We start from the raw sequence: 7,655 nt of genomic DNA, 5'->3' as shown, positions 1-7,655 counted from the left end.
AAAAAAAAAAAGAAATGATTTACAATTCCTTCCTTCTCTTTCTATGAAGGCTTATTGAAAAGAGGGAACAATATTTTTATTCTCTATAATTTTTTTCTTTTTCAAAATCCTTTGCTTTTTCTCATATAAATTGTAAGCTGTGTAAGTGTAATTAAAAGCTGTCTGAAGAGCTATTTAACATAGTTTTTTTATTGGATATTTTCTTTATTTACATTTCAAATGTTATCCCCTTTCCCAGTTTCCCCCCATCCTGAAGCCTCCATCCCATCCTCCCTCTCCCTGTTTCTATGAGTGTTTCCCTCCACTCACCCACCTACTCCCACCTTCCTGCCCTTGATTCCCCTACACTGGGGCATCTATCGAGCCTTCATAGGACCAAGGACCTCTCCTCTCATTGATGCCTAACAAGGCCATCATCTGCTACATATGCAGCTGGAGCCATGTGTACTTCTTCATTGATGACTTAGTCTCTAGGAGCTCTGAGGGGTCTGGTTGGTTGATATTGTTAACATACCTTTTAAACAGATAAAATTAATGAAAATATTTTGTTTTTGATGTAGTATCATGCAATTCCTACTACTATAGCTTTGTAATATATCCTGAGCTCAGGTATGGTGATTTATTCATCTCTCTTACTGTTTTATTAGTTAGAATGATTTGGGCTTGCCTGCATTTGTGTTTCTATATGAAATTTGAGATGATTTTCCCCCAATTTTTTGTGAATTGCATTAGAATTTTGATGGGGATTGCATTGGATCTTTAGATTGCCTTTGATAGAGGAGTCATTCTGAAAAATGTTCAGAATATTAGTCCTCTCAATCTATGACCAATGGAGGACTTTTCATCTTCTAGTACCTTTCTCAATTTACTTCTTTAGTATCTCAAAACTGTCATGATAGAAACCTTTCACTTCCCTAGCTTGAAATATTCCAATATTTTATTGAGGAAAATGTGAATTAAATGGTTCCCATGATTTTGTGCTCAGTATGTTTTTTTGCTAGTATATAGGAATCTGATTTGTGTGTATTAATTTTGTATCCCATTATCTAGCTACAAGGGTTTAAATTTAAACACTCCGTATGTGTTTAAATTGAAATGCTCATAGGAGGCAGGAAATGAGTAAGGAGCTGTGGGGCGTGGGGCCTCAATGGAGTGGGATAGATGGTATAAAGAGGAATAGGAAAATAATGGAATGGGGGAGGAGAGTCTAAACAGAGTAGGGTATGTAAGGGTAGGATAGGTAAGTGAATATGGGGAGGCAGAAATAACAGTAAAGACCGCTTGAAAGTGCTGTATTGAAATCTACTACTGTAGAAGCTTCATAAAATGTATACATATGCATACATAAAAGGAGGTCCAATAGAGTCATCCAATACTGGAGGACAATGCCCTACCCAGATACATAGGCTATCAAATAAATACCTCACTACCAATGGGCTACATTTCTTTTGATTGAGTAGTGGTCAGGGAGAATCAATAGACCCCACTACGGGCTATTGCAATTGCTCAAATTTGCCTTCCAGAACTTGAGAACAAGATACTGTTACTGAAGATATCACATGTTTGCAACATAAAAACTAGAAAAATCAAGTTGGTGTATCTTGGAATCTTCATTTTTTTTTAAAATTTATTTTATTTATTTTATGTGTATGAGTACGCTGTAGCTGTACAGATGGCTGTGAGCCATCATGTGTGTAAGCCATCATGTGTGTGGCTGCTGAGAATTGAACTCAGGACCGATTGCTCCGGCCTGCCTCGCTCTGGTCCCCACTCCCTCTGGTGTAATTCACTGTAGCTGTCTTCAGACACACCAGAAGAGGGCGTCAGATCTCATTACAGGGGGTTGTGAGCCACCATGTGGTTGCTGGGATCTGAACTCAGGACTTTTGGAAGAGTAGTCAGTGCTCTTACCCGCTGAGCCATCTCACCAGCCCCTGGAATCTTCATTCTTATGGGATAGCTTTCTTGTTTCTACAAAGTAGTATGCTTGGTGCTGAGGGAGAAGAATAACAAACAGTCTTACTCATATGTCAATCCTGCATGTTACAATTACAATTAGCTTGGAAAGACCTAGCCATTGGTTCAACAATGTAACAAGAGTTATCAAACGCTTTCTGGTTGCATTTAGTTGCTCCTATGCAAGATGGAACTCATGCCTGGTATTGTTACAACTAGGTTATCTCATGGTTGGTGTGGATGAGGATGACCCAACAAGCTCACATATTTGAATGCTTGGTCCCACAGCTGTGAGATCATAAATATAAAAGTGAGGTCAGCAAGCCTCATTCTGTATGCATTGCACGTTTCTGTGCAGGCTTGGATGAGAAAAAAGCCAGAATTAATGGGATTTTTGTTCCTTTTTTTTTTCCTTTCTCTTTTTTACCTTTATGTTTCATCAGATATTGAGAATTAAGAAATATGTATATAATGGAATGGGGTAAATAGGAGACTGATGGTGTGATGGAAGGCCTTTGTAGATCAAAATGTACCATGGATGCATCAGAGAGAGTGGAGAGAGGAGAGTAATATGACACACCAGCCTGAAGTTACAGAAGGACTGCGTTACCTAGTCACAGACACCTTTAAGACACAGGCTAACAGATGCAGCTAAGGTATGAGTAAATAGACTTATCTTCTTTTAAAAGCTAGGTAAAATTAGAATAGTAAACATGACCACTGGAGAAAGTAAGGAGATGTGGAATTATTTTGATCATTTTGAGAGCTTTGATTTTTTCAGAAGCTACAGTCCCATTAGATTTTTTAACCTTATTTTTATATTGTTTTCCTTTTAAAATTTTTAAATGAAATAAAAAACCCTGTACAATATTCTGATTACACTTTTCCCTTTCCCAACTCCTCCCTGATCCTTCCCACCTACCCAACTGTATGCTCTGTCTCCTAAAAAAACCCGAAAACAAAACCAAAAACACACAGACACACACACACACCACAAAGATACACAAATTAAAACCAAAATATACAAACAAAAGACCAATAAGACAAAAATAAGTGCCCAAATAAAGCAAAATGAGTCTACAAATACAAACAACAACAAAACCAAAAAATATTGAGAATATTGAGTTTGTTTTGTATTGTCCAACTACTCATGGGCATGGGGGCCTGAAGTGTGGCTAATAAGTTCTGTGAGACTAGAATAAAGAAACTAATTTTTCCTTTCCAGTGGATATCAATTGAAGGTAGCTACTTGATTAGGGATGGGGCTGAGAGCTCACCAGTCTTTAACCTGTATAGGCCCCGTACATGTATCACGTTCTCTCTGAATTCATATGTGCAGCAGTTCTGTTGTGTCGGGAAGACACTGGTTCATTTGAGCCATCCATCTTCTCTGGCTCTTACAATTGTTTCACCTCCTCTTTCTCATAGATCCCTGAGGCCTGGGGGCATGCATTTGATGAAGCCACCAAATTTTAGTACTGACTACCCCAAAGTCTCTCACATTCCACAAATTGTCTGGTTGTGCATCTCTGTCTGTATTAGTTCTCATCTACTGATAAAGGAAGATTCTCTGATTATGGCTAGAGAGACTCTCACCTATGAGTATAGCAGAAAAGCAGATGGGTGCCAGGATATAAAATAACTAATAAGTCATAATCAATGTCAGGAGACATTGGCAGCTAAACAGGTTTGTTCTGTCTTTCTGTCAACCACTTTGCCACTACTCAGGTCTGTGCACATACACTGATTTTCTTTATTTGTATACTATTTCAGAATATCACCTATATACTATTTTAGACTGACAACCCACCATAGATTTCTCCTCATTTCTACTCGGTGATATGGACCTCTTTGTTCAAAATTATACAACTACAAATACATTTAAAGAAACCTATGCAATCATCAAATCAATCATCCATGAGCCAATTATTTTTGCTCATTTAATTTAACAATATTTCTGCCCCATCTTCAGCCATTTACCAGAATAATGAACATTCTTACCTAGATGTGAATGCTGCATGTTACAATCACAACCACCTTGGAAAGATCTAGCTATTGGTTCAACAATGTCACAAATAAAAGAGTTACCAACCATTTTCTAGTTGCATTTAATGTCTCCTATGCAAGATAGATCTCCTGCCTGGTATTGTTATCTAGGACAAAACTCATGGTTGGTGTTCCCTGGTGTTTACCAGGATTTCTGCATTTAATATGGTAGCCATTAGTTACACATGCCTCCTGAGAACTTCAAATTTACACAGGGCTACATACTGAAATTATATTTGTAAAATACTTGGGTTTTACTGTTTGAGAATTTCATAAACAAATACAACACATTTTGTTCAGACTCATGACCAAATGACTACTTTCCGGTGTCACTCCTATCCACACCAACATTGTGTCTTCCTAACTTGATGTGCTTTTTATTTTTAAATTTGCTGAGGCTACATAGTGCTAACATTATGTGGTTAGGGTAGGGCTACCATCTGAAGGATGAACAACATACCAGGGGCCACATGCCTTAAGGAAACTTACTCTTCCTCCTTCAACAGCCATTAATGGACAATGTATCCTGAGCTAGGAGTGAAACTTTTTTGAAACCCAAATAAATGCTGGAATTAGAGATAGCTCATTATCATGCAGGTCTAATCACAGTTGCTGTGAGTTCATATGTACTGTTCCTGCCATGCCTTATAAACAATGTTTCTCTGTAGTCCTCAACTACTTACTAAACTATTTCTTTCTCTTCTTTGGCAATGAGTTCAAGCTGGTGGAACTGTTTGGGAAGGATTGGGAGGTTTGGCCTGGTGGGAGCTGTGTTACTGGAGCTGGTGATTCCTTTCACATGCTCTTCTTCATGATTGTTTCACATCTCTTTTCTGTTAATAAGCAGTGTGCTTCTTGCCTTATCCTTACTCCCCATTGATGACATTGAGTCTTGCTTCACTGAGTAATAAAAATGCTGAGATAAATGACACATTTTCAGTATCATATTTACCTACCTGAGACAGAAGACACGTGCATTTGCTCCTAGTTCTGAGTCCCTCCTTTTTGCCTGGTGTAGCTATCTCACTCAAAAACATTTGACCAACATCTTTTTACTTTTTTCCAAATGCCACAGCTAACAGGGTCTAGCCTGTTAGTGCACACCTTGAAATTATTTCTTTTGTAAACATTGATTTTTCTTGATCCATTCCATTTTCAGCCATGCTTGTGATATTCTGTGTAGTAAATCTCTTCAAAAGAGATTTCTGCACATGCAGCCTCTGGCTTTCTTTCTAACATGTTCTCTTGAATACTCATTCAAACCTTTATCGATACTGTGCTATGAAACCTGCATTTTATAAGGTTAGTAATAATATTTCTACTATATACTCTAGGGACACATAATGACTCTCTTCTTATCCTACTGACAATACTTCCTACTGTGTCACACACCTTCCTTGACAGGCTTTTAGCACATCATGGTTGTAGATTTCTGCTGATAATAACTCTTCATTCTGTTTTGGACTGCTTCAGATTTTAAGCTTTAGTCACTTTCTCTACTCATTCACTTTCTGAATAATCGTCCTGCTTCATCTCTGTAAATATATTACTTATGTTTACTGCTCCAAAAACACATCTCAAATTTAACCATTCCTTTGAATTCTCTTTATGTTGCTTTTACCAGGTTCAAAACCAAATTCACAATTTTCATCTACCGTGACAACCCATTCTTGTTGGATGAAATCGTAAGTCCATTCTTAGCCATTCTTAGCTATTCTTATATATGAATCATACCTGAATCCACTGTCTACCAGCCATTACTCAACTCTTACTGCTACCTATACTAGAAGCATAAAAACCTCATGCTTCGATTATTATACTAGTCTCCTTATCTAAGTGTAATCCTTACCTTCGTCCTGCTTCTACTATTGATTTTTTAGGCAAAAAGCAAACTTACAGAAATTGAAAATAAGCTTTCACTTTTTTATGCAACTTTTCTATGAGCCAGAAAAGTCTTTTACTTACATGGTCACTTAGTACATCTTCAACCTTTATCCTTGTAATTCCATGTTATTTTCTCTGGTATCTTTGTTATGGCTTATACATCACTGGAATTCTTCCACTTTGGACATATGTCCTAAGTGTCCTCTGTATCAAAAAGGTTGCTCTTCTTAAAAACGATATTTGTATCCCAATGAGATTGGAGCCATTGAAAAGGCTGTAATTTGGCCTCAGTATGTGAAGGATAGAATTCATTCTACTTACATGTACTTAGCAGGAAGTATTGGTTTAACATCTTTGTCTGCCTTGGCAGTAGCCAGAACACCTGCTCTCATGAACTTCATGATGACTGGCTCTTGGGTGGCAATTGGTGCAACCTTTGCAGCCATGATTGGAGCTGGAATGCTCGTACAAGCAATATCATATGAGCAGAGCCCAGGCCCAAAGCATCTGGCTTGGATGGTGCATTCAGGTGTGATGGATGCAGTCGTGGCTCCTCTGACAATCATAGGGGGGCCTCTTCTCCTGAGAGCCACATGACACCCTGCCAGTATTGTGGGAGGCCTCTCTACTGTGGCCATGTGTGCACCTAGTGAGAAGTTTCTGAACATGGGAGCACCCCTGGGAGTGGGCCTGGGTCTTGTGTTTGTGTCTTCACTGGGATCTATGTTTCTTCCCCCTACCTCTGTGGCTGGTGCCACTTTGTACTAAGTGGCAATATATGGTGGATTAGTTCTTTTCAGCATGTTCCTTTTGCATGATACTCAGAAAGTAATCAAACATGCAGAAATAACACCCATGTATGGAGCTCAAAAGTATGATCCCATCAATTCGATGTTGACAATCTACATGGATACATTAAATATATTTATGAGAGTTGCAGCTATGCTAGCAACTGGAAGCAACAGAAAGAAATGAAGTGACCACTTGTGGTGTCTCTGCTTACTGATGTCTTGCTTGTTTAATAGGAGCAAATAGTCATTGCAGTTTGCACCATCAGAATTCCTGAGGTTTAGAAGATAACCTGTCACTATGTTTAAAATGTTCAGGAATGTGACCCTTCAGGCCTGCCTTTTCTTCCTAGAGAATAAATGTAATAGATGTCTTCCAAATAAGCAAAAAAAAAAAAAAAAAAAAAAAAAAAAAAAGGATATCTGTAGGTAAACTGCCTTACCTTAATGATGATTTTATCTAAGTACTATCATCTAAGTAGTCTATTCTAACAACACTGCTTAATATACATACACAATCTTACTGCAAAGTTTACTTGTTCCCTCCTGTCTTAAATTATTTCTTTCCTTATGCTTGGTTATTTTCCAAAATATCGTATACTTACTATAACTCTTGTAACTATTGCGTGCAGTCTGTCTCTTCTGCATGAATATAACAAAGAAATCTTCGGCTTTATTTTCATATCATTCTATTTTCAACCTCCTAGGCATCAATATAAGTGTCAGTTTCATACAGAGGCCCTCTATAAATGCTTGTAAACAGAACATATATGGGATAATATGAAATTATTATAACCATACCTTCTGTTGGTAACATATATAAAGGGCACGGAAGAAGGAAGCTTTTGTTGTTGTGGTTTGCTTTTTGCCTGCTTGCTCTCACCTTTCTAGAAAGTCCATCCCTTCAGTTGCATTTGAGCCTGCTTCTTCAGAATTCTGGAATATACGGAAGACCACCTGAGACATCCCCACCTTGTGAAC

General features: G+C 38.0%; 1 pseudogene; it reads left to right on the top strand.

The window, feature by feature from the left end:
- The first annotated feature begins 2,669 nt into the window (after positions 1-2,669).
- LOC116073680 lies at positions 2,670-7,044 on the top strand (annotated as a pseudogene).
- Positions 7,045-7,655: the final 611 nt, after the last annotated feature.

This window comes from Mastomys coucha, unplaced genomic scaffold (genome assembly GCF_008632895.1).
Source record: "Mastomys coucha isolate ucsf_1 unplaced genomic scaffold, UCSF_Mcou_1 pScaffold23, whole genome shotgun sequence".
NCBI lineage: Eukaryota > Metazoa > Chordata > Mammalia > Rodentia > Muridae > Mastomys > Mastomys coucha.
Note: the sequence above shows the minus strand (reverse complement) of the source record. Positions and strands in the feature narration are given on the sequence as shown.